At 34.4% G+C, this 12,364-nt stretch overlaps 1 pseudogene; it reads left to right on the top strand.

The window, feature by feature from the left end:
* The first annotated feature begins 352 nt into the window (after positions 1-352).
* On the top strand, positions 353-3,540 carry LOC149213231 (polygalacturonate 4-alpha-galacturonosyltransferase-like; annotated as a pseudogene).
* The last annotated feature ends 8,824 nt before the right edge of the window (positions 3,541-12,364 follow it).

The following is a 12,364-nucleotide window of genomic DNA, read 5'->3' as shown; positions in this document are numbered from 1 at the left end:
GAAGTGAACATCGAGACGTCAAAGAGAATTCTCTTGATGGTAAGTTTTGATTTTCCCTGGTTAACTGATCTATGATGTTGGTAGCCTACTGTAAGGTAATGTCTAGTCAAACTCCCAGGACAATGGTTGTTGTAATGCAGACCATTTGCAGCTTGAAGAAAGTCCAACAAAGGTTTCGCAAAGGGTAAAAATCTTTGATGCACTAGATCGCTACTTTTATTCTCATGGAAAAGGGAATTGTTGTATTATTTTCCAAAATCCTTTTTGAATGTTATATCTCCAATAGAAAAATCTTATATTTCTTAGATTTTAGCATAGTATGATTTAATTTATAGTAGTATAATGCTTACAACAATTGAAACAAAAGAGGAGGGAGAAAAGGCCAACAGAGCTGATTCAGCAGGGCGAAGAAAAACTAGTTGAGCTTGAAAACATAGCAATCAAACATTCCAGGGAGGTAGATTCTGATGTCCTGGGAAAATACAACATTTGGAGGTAGGAGAAAGAGAATGGGAATTCTGACTCCACTGTTAGATTGATGCAAGACCAATTGATCATGGCTAGGGTGTATTCAAGCATTTCCCAGGCTAGGAATAATCTTGATTTATACCATGAATTGATGCTTCGTATTAAAGAATGTCAGCATACATTGGGTGAGGCTAATGCAAATTCTGATCTACCTCAAAGGGAATACTTTTCGCATTGGCTGCTTCTAAATCAAGAGTAGTAAGTTCTTCCATTTGCATTTGGTGTTCATATCATTTGTTTCTTTTAAAGTTGCAGTCTGTGTATCAATCTTTCTTCTTTTCATTCTCTTTTTCATGGCCGATAATGTTTCAGTGCACCTGAGAAGATTAAGGCTATGGGTCATGTCCTATCCAAAGCTAGAGAATAATTTTATGACTGTGTGACAGTAACAAAGAAGTTGCCAACCATGCTTCAGTCTGTAGACAACCAAGTAAGGACCTTGAAAAAGAAAAGTACATTTTTAAGTCAGCTGGCATCAAAGACTGTTCCCAAGGGCCTGCACTGTCTGTCCATGTGATTGACCATGGATTATTAAGTGCCTGCCCTTATCACTATGCATTATTTTCTGACAATGTATTGGCTGCATTTATGGTTGTGAATTCAATTGTCATGAATGCTAAGGTGAAGTGTTATTAATTTAAAATACTCTAAAGTTTGGAAGTCCAACAGTTTTGCTGCATTTTACATTTAATATTTGGATCTCATTGTAGGTGATTTCCTTGTGTTTGCAGGAACCTTAGAAACATGTATTTCATCTCATCACAGACAAGTTAAATTTTGGGGCCAGGAAAATGTGGTTTTTACTTAATCCCCCAAGGAAAGCTGCGACATATGTAGAAAATGTTGATGATTTTAAATGGCTCAATTCCTCCTATTTCCTTGTGCTTCACCAACTTGAATCCGAGACTAAGGAAGAGTATTATTTCAAGGCAGATCACTCGACTACACTCTCAGCATGTTCCTCCAATTTGAAATATATAAATCCTTAATATTTATCCATGCCAAATCATCTTCATTTCTATCTTCCACAAGTTTGTCCCAAACTAGACAATATCATTTTTTGGGATGATGATATTGTGGTGTAGAAAGATTTGATGCCCTTGTGGTTAGTAGATGTTCATGGAGAGGTTAATGGTTCAATGGAAACTTGTGTAGAAAGCTTTCACTGGTTTGACAAATACCTTAATTTTTCCAATTCGCACATAGCCAGGCACTTTGATCCTAACGCTTGTGGTTGGGCATATGGGATGAATGTGTTTGATCTCAAATAATGGAAGAAGCAAGATATAACTAGAATATATCACAAGTGGCAAAACACGGTAAGTGTGTAGTGTGGTTTATTTATGTTAATTCCTGTGATGCTTACTTTAAAGTCTTTGAAGTAAGTCTGAAGTAATTAGCTAGAAAGCTTAATGGGTTTTTCTTTGTTCGATTTCTAAGTTTTTCTTTTATTGTATGTCAGAATGAGGATAGAGTGTTGTGGAAGCTTGGAACACTACCCCTTGGATTTTCACATTGGCTGCTTCTAAATTAAGACTAGTAAGTGCTTCCATTTGCATTTGGTGTTCATATCCTTTGTTTCTTTTAAAGTTGCAATCTGTGTGTCAATATTTCGTCTTTTCATTCTCTTTTTCATGACTGATAATTGATATGAATGTTTCAGTGCACCTGAGAATATCAAGTCTATGGGTCATATCCTATCCAAGGCTAGAGAACAATTTTATGGCTATGTGAAAGTAACAAAGACGTTTCAAGCCATGGTTTAGTCTACAAACGAGAAAGTAAGGACCTTGGAAAGAAAAGTAAATTTTTAAGTCAAGTGGCAACAAAGTCTATTCCCAAGGGCCTGCACTGTCTATCCATGCGATTGACCATAGATTATTACTTTCTTCCTCTTGAAAAGCAATAATTTCCTAAAAAGGACAAGTTGGAGGATCTAACTCTTTATCATTATGCATTATTTTGTGACAATGTATTGGCTGCATCTGTGGTTGTGAATTCAACTGTCATGAATGCTAAGGTGAAGTGTTATTAATTTAAATTACTCTAAAGTTTGGAAGTCCAATAGTTTGGCTGCATTTTACATTTAATATTTGGATCCCATTGTAGGTGATTTACATGTGTTTGCAGGAATGTGAGAAACATGTATTTCATCTCATCATAGAGAAGTTAAATTTTGGGGCCATGAAAGAGTATTATTTCAAGGTAGATCACTCGACTACACTTTTAGCACATTCCTCCAATTTGAAATATATAAATCCAAAATATTTATCCATGCTAAATCATCTTCATTCTTATCTTCCACAAGCTTATCCCAAAATGGACAAGATCCTTTTCTTGGATGATGATATTGTGGTGCAGAAAGATTTGACGCCCTTGTGGTCAATATATCTTCATGGAATGGTTAATGATTCAGTGGAAACTTATGGAGAAAGCTTTCTCTGGTTTGACAAATACCTTAATTTTTCCAATCCGCACATAGCCAGGCACTTTGATCCTAATGCTTGTGGTTGGGCATATGGGATGAATGTATTTCATCTCAAAGAATGGGAGAAACAAGATATAACTGGAATATATCACCAGTGGCAGAACACGGTAAGTGTGTAGTGTGGTTTATTTATGTTAATTCCTGTGATGCTTACTTTAAAGTATTTGAAGTAAATCTGAAGTAATTAGCTAGAAAATTTAATGGGTTTTTCTTTGTTCGATTTCTAAGTTTTTATTTTATTGCATGTCAGAATGAGGATAGAGTGTTGTGGAAGCTTGGAACACTACCCCCTGGATTGAATGTTTTATGGCTTGACCCATCCTTTGGACAAATCATGGCATGTGTTGGGTTTAGGATATAATCCTAGCATGAACTATTCAGAGATTGAAAATGCAACTGTTCTTCATTTCAATGGGAACATGAAACCTTGGTTAGAGCTGGAAATGACAAAGTTTAGGCCTTACTAGAAAAAATATATAAAATATTATCATCCTTTCTTACAACAGTGCAATATAAATGAATAGTTGTGACCTCAATATTCATACTGCAATAGATTGTCAAATGTAAAGTGTAAAGGCCCTTGATTCTGGTTGATAATTCATTCTAATTCATTTGTTTTTGGAGTTCCACAGAAGGTTTCTAGTTTATGGCTTAATGAGTCAGGTTTTTGGAGGTGCAGTGGCCTAGCCAAGTTTAAGATTTACAAATTTTATGTCCTCATTGTATTCCTTCATAGTTGGAAGTAAACTCCTATATAAGTATTCTTTTCTTTGTTAGTTAATATTTCTCTTTCATCAAGTAATTACACAAATTGTTCTTCCAAGAACACAAAGAAGTATGAGACACAAAGATTTAGGCTTTCAAGGCAGGGCAAAACCTCTCAATAGGGGAAAACCCAACAATCCTCCTCTTATTGAATTTATTCAAAATGAGATATCCAACACAAGACCAAAGAGTCCCTCCAAGTCAGCCCTCCTCTTTAAGTCAAGGTCAATAGTTGAGTCTCTGCCTAGTGAAAGTCAGAAGCAGCTTCTGAATTTCTGTCCTTATTGTAGGTTTAGTCTCTTATTATAATACATTGACTTCCAATTACAGACTCTTTGCCTTCTATTACTGATCTTCGGCTACTACAACAAACCCTTGACTCTTTACCATAGATATTCAGATCCTACTACAAATAGATAGCTTTAGATTGAGATTCAGCTTAGTCACAGACTTCGGTTTCTTCAAGTGTTGTAGACTTCTTTTTATCCTCAGTTTTTCTTCTCCTGTTGGATTACGGACTTCGAGATTTTTCACTTTCTTGGTTGCTACCCAAAAGAGGTCAAATATAGGCTAAAATGCCAAGATATCATTCTCCATGATCTATGACTTAACTAAACAAAGAGTGACTATGCCTGAATTGTTGCCTTTGTAATGTTGAAAGGTCTTGCAATCTTTTCCTGTGACGAGATGCAATAGCCCTAATTGGACAACGCTGATACTAGCTCAATTTAGTGTTTAACTACCATGACCAATTCCCTCATTTTCCCATAATAGTTATGCTTCAATAGTCTCACATGGAGCGGGGGTTAATTTTCACATGGATATCTCTCTTTTGACAATGAAGGCAATGTGATAGGCTCTCATCTAATATATGTTCCTAAGATATAATACTTATGGTGTATGAGTTATCATCATTCTTACTCCTTAGTTATATTATATGTGCTCCCTGTCTTTGTGCTCATGGCTAAAACAAATAAATCTCCATTGAATTTCTATTAGCATCATTCAGAAACTCTTGATTGATTGATGCTCTATTAAATGCATCAGCTTTGAGTTACTCATAATCCACTTTCTTGTTGAGTTAGAGATCAACTGCCACAGTTCTGGAGATGTTGCATTTCCTCAAGGAGTTGCTAATTTGGTTTCTGTACGACTGTTAATAATTTCTCTCTCCTTACCTGGAGTGTTCTTAAGTGTTCTTGGGTGGATTTCTACTTACTAGAGTTGTTTCCCTCACCCCTAAGCATTATTTTCATTTGTTGGGGTGAGTTTGAACTCAATATTGGTTGTCTAAGAGGCCATAGGTACTAGACAAGGCCATACATAACTGTAGGAGATCATTTGCTTTCCAATTTCCCTTCATTCCCATAAATCCATCAAATACATGGGTGCTAAAATCTACAAGGCAAAGCATTCTTGATGTGTATTTATGGTAGAATGTAATTATATTATAATGTTGTTAAATTGAGATTCATTACCTGAGCAATTCAAATTATATGTTGTTCCATTGGTATTGGGAATTGTTACATGAGAACCCATTAACTACAATTATTCATCAATAATATCCAGAGGTTGTTATGTACTAGAATGATGATTATCCAGTATGATGTATAATGAGGACAAGGTTGAAGAAATGAATGAGGAGAAATTGCATTCAAGGGGTAGTGTCGATGAAAGTTGTACTGTAGAAAAAGAAAATACAACAGTATGGACAAATATGGACAAATTTTGATGAAGAACATGCAACATCAGCCAACTTCGATGAAAACACAAAGTGTGAATAGTTTGAGCTGTTTGATTTTGCACTTATTGCATATTCAACTGGTGGATCTATATCTTCTTGTATTGATAATATGGAAGATCAAGATTACATACAACAATGTATACACACTTTTACCTTAAGGCAAAAGACCCTCAAGGAAAACTCCCCTGAGACACCTAGAGTAGTAGGCTCTAGGTGGGTATTAGATAGTCAATTCCATTTCATTTTGTAAATAACAAATGGAAAAAATTGGCTTTATTGTTGTTAGATGTCAATTGTATTTACTATGATAAGCGTCAACCTGATTAAAGCAACTTGTGATATTTGGTTAATGCTTTGTGCAGGCCTCCATTGCCTGTTTTACTTGCAACATCAATATTTCAAGGCCTTCAGATCAATGGGAAACTTATATGGCGTGATGGTCAAATTTTTTATAGCTTGAAGCTTTAGAATAACTCTTTTGGTCTTACAGTTGCTGGACCTCTACAGGTACAGTTCATAAAATATGAAAATAGTTGAGATATTAGTTCTATTTACTGTAAATATTGCTAGTTTAATAGGATGTAGATGCACATCTATTTTGAGTCCTTTTCCTAAGTTTCATTCCTGGTAAATTAGGTGCCACCATTGCAGCCTGGTAGCTCAGCACACACACTGCTGCCAATGGTACTATTTCAAAACATATCTCCTAGACTGGAAAATGCTCTTTTGTAGGTGGAAGTAAAAAATAATCAACAACTTGTTTGGTATTTTAATCATAATATTTCATTTGAAGTTTTCTTCAGTAAGGATGGCAGGATGGAGGGTGCAACATTTTTGGACGTAATAATGAATGATAAGATCTAAATTTTAAGCTTTGGAAGTTTTCTTCATTGAGGATGGCAAGATGGAGTGTGCAACGTTTCTAAAGGTAATAATGAATGCTAGGACCATTCCCTCTCCACCACTCTACCTGTGCCTTCGACTATGTTGGATTTTTAGGACTTTTGGGCCAGAAGGACTAGTCAGGATGGATAAGTCCAAGAGATCAATTGGGGAAGAGGAAGAGCACATAGATGGTGAGATTGTTCTCTCCATCGAAAAGTTGCAGGAAATCCAGGATGAGCTTGAGAGGGTAAGTTCTCATGCACTCTAAAAATTGCTTTTTGGGGTTATTTTATTTTATTTATTTATTTTTAAATTGGCTTTTTTCTTATCTTTCTTAAAACATTTTGCCCATTCCTTTCTCTATGTATTATTTTTTTGATTTATTGGTGTATCTGTGGATTGATTTAATTTTTGATTGTCCGTGGGCTGCTTGAGAATGATTTGTTACAGCCCTTAAGAGCAGGTTTGAGGAAAAGAGTGGTTTTTTTTAGTAAACCCACACTTCATCTTCATATTCTTTAAGTCTTTGGGATATGGACATTTTGATTGGCTTACATATATTGTTTTTCCAATAGTGTCGGGCAAAACATTTCATGGAAAAATTGAAACTAGAACATCCTCAAATTAGTTATTTCAGTTTTTTTGCCATATCCATTTATTGTTTGGGCATGAGTTGGTAAATCTCGGGGTTCAACAAATGTAATATTTTATGTGACAATTATTGATCAGTTACAGTCTGCCTATTTACGATTAGGTTCATAATGACCTGGTGACCTGAGGCTCTCTCAATGTAGTATGTCGCACTCCTAAATCCCTTTTGGTCTCAATTACAGTTTGCATGTTTATGATAAGGTCATAGTGGCCTGGTCACCTAGGGTACTCTTGGCCTAGTCACTGCCCCCAAAGGATCTAACAAGGTTGTTAGACTTAATGGCAAAAGCTCGCAATTCTACTCGGCGCCTGCCCTTAGGGAAGGGTAGACCTGCCTTACCTATATGGTTATTGACAATTGGCTTATTCTTACATTTGTCCTTTTATTAGTTGCTGGAAAGCTTTCTTGGAGGAATTAGTGGATAGAGTTTAAGTTGGATTCTAGATGAGAATCAAAGTATTCCTACATTACATATTTGTAATTTCATAGATTCATTCAATTGAGGAAGAACCAGATTCATTGTATCACTTTTGTTTTCCCTTTCTGCACTTATATAGTGATGTTGCAGCTTTGGATTTTATTTTTTCCTTTTACTTTTTCTCTCTGAGATTGAATCTAAAGTTTTGAGTACCTAGCAGAGCCTTTTTCTCTTCTATCATAAGATGCATATGTGTGTAAACCTATGTAGTTGATGAAATAACTTTGGAGTGGATTGAAACAGTGAGATTTTGTTGTGGCGGTGGTGATGAATCATTTTTTCAATTGAGCATAACATGTCTATATGATATAATGGAGAAAAATGGAAAACAAAGTGAAATTTGTAAAGGGTGCATTGAGCTGCTCTCTTTTGGCTATTCATCTCCATTTATGTTGAATGTTAGAAATGTGGGACAACTGCAAAACTTTTTTTCTTTCATGAGACTACAGAAATTGGTCTCCAAATGAATTGAAAATGTCCTGGTGCACTCTAGGTTGTTCTATCACTAGTCTTACATGGGATGTTTGTATTCAAGTAATTAAGGTTATTATTTTTTCAATTATTATATGATGTCCAACTGTGTGGGGCCTTCTACATGGGTAGATTGCACTTGGGTATTATGGACAATTGAGTCCTAAATTATTTTTTGTGCTTTGCCTTTCACTATAGGGTCTTTAACATTCAATATTGTTTGATAGGCTAACCATTAAATATCATCTACCCTTCACCATAAACCATAAAAAAATAAAGCTTTCTTTATATATAATTTATTTGAATGAAAAAAAGGGAGAGAGCTATTGTTTGAATTTTTCTAGCATGGCATACACCAAACTGTGAAACACATCATTTCTATTTTATCAAAATAAGCATAAAGTTCATCGAATTAAAAGTCTATTTATATCAAAGCTACAAATCAGAACACCCATTTTTAAATATCCCCGTATCAGGGAACAACATGAAAATATTGTTATTTCCATTAGAATCAAGTGTCAAGGCTATGATACGCAGCTTAATGTTTACATGAGATCACCATTGTTAACTAATGGCATTCTATGAAGGGATGTCTTCCTTGTGTACAATCTGAAACAATTTCTTCGTTAGATATATCAAATTTTCTAATAATACAACATTCAATAATCATGTGATTCTGGATCCTATGAATAGTAATAATGGGATACATAGGACTGAGAATTGACCATGGTTGGCAATGTCTAATCTCAGTAATTAGGCAAGGAAGACTGCAACTAAAGAAGGTGATGATAGCAATCTGCAACAGAAGGCCTCTGATTTGGGTCTTGTTCCAAGCACCTATTCTGTAAATTCCTCAAAGCTCAGACACTTTCAGCCCACTTGTCCTGCTAAGGTGTCTAGTACTCCACACATCAACTTTAACCCCATGAACACCCCTAGACATCTTAGGAGCATGGTTCAAGCCACTAAGATTATGAGGGTAAATCTGAGGTGCACCAATGGCATCCTCAAAATCTATTATAGACCACTCATCTGATTCAATGTTCTTCATCACGTTATCCCACCTGAGATCCCTGTGCATAAACAAAACGGTGTGCAAAGACACCAGTGCCTTGGTCACAAATTTTAGAGCTTCCACAAGCTGTTTGGGTTTGGTGTTTGGGGTTTGTTCGTAGCTTTTAAGTTTTATCTTTTTTCTTTAATTTAAAATCAATGACTATAAATGTAATTTTAAGGATTGCCATAACTCTTCACTTGGTTTGGTGTTTGGGTTTGTTCATAGTTTTTAATTCATATCTTTTAACTTTTTTCTTTAATTTAAAATCAATGATTATAAATGTAATTTTAAGGATTGGCATAACTCTTCACATAATTTTTTAAAATGTGCTAGCTCAATGGAAGAGGGTCTGCTTTAGGAGGTAACATGAATTAATCAATGATTTTGTACTTCATTTTTAATTAAATATTTTTTATATCGATTTATTTCAATGGTGAGATATTTTTGGATTCATTGTTTTATATTGTCTCTAAAGAGACAAAAGTGATCTTTAAATAAAAAAATTATTGTCTGTAGAGAGACAATAGCTAGTATTAAAGACATATTGTCTCTATTCCAAGTGTTGTCTTTAGAGAGACAAAAATGAAATTGTCTCTAGTGAGACAAAAAAGGTTGTGTTATATACTCCCTTTATAGAGACAATATTTTTTAAGACAATAATCTTTAAAGGGATATACTTTAAGACAATATTTTTTAAGGCAATAATATTTAAGACACTATTTTTTAAGACAATAATTTTTGAGACGCGCACTTAAAGACAATATTTAAGACAATACACAATTTCCTTTTGTCTTAAGTTAAGACAATTTAACCAAAAATTGTCTCAAATATTGTCTTAAAACCCTCCTTTATGTAGTAGTGTAAACTAATTGTATATCAACACATAGTCAGTCCTAGATAAACCTATAATCTTGCACTGCATTTATTCTTTCTCATACCTGCCATGCAATAATAATGTACTTAACCAAAAGCAAAAGAAAAGAAATCCATAACGCCTTTGTGTAGACCAAAAAGAAAGCGAAATCATGAACCATGACATATTTGTGCATATGCTACACTAAAGAAATATTTAACAAGAAAGATATCACATAAATATCTATAAATATGTTATAATAGGTACACTTAAATTTTATTAGATACATTTAAATGAATATATACATTAAATTTAATTTTGATTGATAATTTTTTTTTAATTTGTTTATTTAATTGATTATTCAATTAACTACTTTTTAGGAGATATCACGACCTGACCATAAAATCATTAAAACAAAGTAACCAGGCAGGTAGGTTTTTCTCATACATAAATCAGAATTACAATATACCAGAGTTCGTCTTCTTCTATTTATAAGAAAATAGAGTATTTGGCTCTAAACTAACTATATATCAACACATAGTCAGTGTTAGATAAACAGATAATCTCCGACTGCATTTATTCTTTCCCATACCTGGCATGCAATAATAATGTACTTAACAAAAACCTTGAATTGATATGCGAATGCCTTATAAGTAGACTATTTGGCTCTAAACTAACTATATATCAACACATAGTCAATCTTAGATAAACAGATAATCTTTAACTGCATTTTTTCTTTCCCATACCTGCCATGCAATGACAATGTAATTAACCCCAAGGAAAAGAAATCCATGACATATTTAATGCCAAAATTATTAGTGATGACATATTTGTGCATATAGTGCAGTAGTGAAGCAAAATTGAAGCATAAATTTCAGAGAGAAAAGCAAAAGCCACTTAGTATAAGTTGGTCTAGTTAAGTTGCCATTACCTGGTGTCATAAGTTGCTCTACAATTTTATCAGGCTATTGTTGCCGTCGCCTTTGTTGTTGTTGTTCATGGTGTTGTTGCTCTTGGTATTGTTATTGTTGCCAACGACGGGATTGTTCATGGTGTTGTTATACGGGATTGTCATCAATCTTGCTGCTGTTGCCGCTGTTGTCGCCGAGGATGGGATTCCCATGAATCTGGGTGTTCCTGCTGTTGTCGTTCTTGTCGCCACTGTTGTCGTTCTTGTTGCCGCTGTCATACCTATGGTCGACCTTGTTGTTATCGCCACTGAATGGTAGTCTTGTTAATAAATGTTTTTTATTTTATTTTTTATTTTTTGAGAATTTATTTTAATAGAATCACTTTATTTATTATTCTTTTAGAAATGTATTTTTGGTGGTTAATGTTATTAAAAATGTATATAGTTTTATCTAGTATCAAGTGTTTTCATGTAATAATATTAGCTCGATTCATAATAAGATTACTATTATAGATATTTGGTGGCTATTGAAGATATTTTTAAGGAAAAACAATTGAGTTCAAAATTGGAGGATTTACCCCTCAAATCAGTTGTGATGAATCTCTCATACTACTTTATAAACCATTCATTTGAACTTAAGTTGGGGTGGTGGAGAACCTATGGCCTGCCTCCTTATATTTTGTTTCAAGTTGAAAAGAGGTTTCATAAAGCCCTTCCTTTGACCCCTACAATTTTGTTTTTTAGGAAGGAGTTTGAGATTGTAAGTATTGTAGTCATTTTTAAAATTTCATGAATAAAGGTAGCCTTGATGATCTCATCCACAAATTAAGGCATTGTGTTATGTAAGCTTATCCATGATTTGTAATTATTAGCACAAGACACCATTAAAATCATGTCAATAGTTGGCATCTTCAATATAAAAGTCTCAACAAAATCTATTCACGTGTTGGAAGTAAATCCAAGGATTATAGAGAGACAAATGTGATGGAATGGTCAAATTCATGTATACTTTGCAAAGAAAAGGTTGTAAGATATTTCAAAGATTAACAAGGTATCACAATCATAACATAACCTTGCACTTGTTGAGCCACACATGGTATGTTGAAGGAGAATGGTAGTTTTAAAAACCATTGGAAAAGCCTCCATGTACCACTCATAAATTGCTATGCTCTTGACCTGCGAGAAATTCCAGAATACCAAATATGCAAAGAAATACAACCCAGAACATAGAACAAAATGAGAAAAGCAACAAGTATTTTATTATTAAGAGATGAAAGCAGCGTTCACTTGCCTCTTCAAGGGGGCAACCTCCAACAGAGCAGAGCTCGATTACAAAATAAGACTCGACATATCTCAATGGGGAGTCTTTATCCTTTATATAGGATTCATACTTATTGTGACCTTCCGAAGCTATTGTCCTCGCATTAAAAATAATGTACATAGACTTTTAAAGAGATCACTAGTCACTGTATTATTTCAGAGGAGTTATTCTTCTTAGACACCCATGTACTGTGGCCATAACTCCTCTTGGAC

The sequence above is a fragment of the Pinus tabuliformis genome, chromosome 1_1 (genome assembly GCF_031772625.1).
Source record: "Pinus tabuliformis cultivar Carrire ecotype Pingquan chromosome 1_1, CPIR1, whole genome shotgun sequence".
NCBI lineage: Eukaryota > Viridiplantae > Streptophyta > Pinopsida > Pinales > Pinaceae > Pinus > Pinus tabuliformis.
This window is presented reverse-complemented; position numbering and strand designations above follow the sequence as displayed.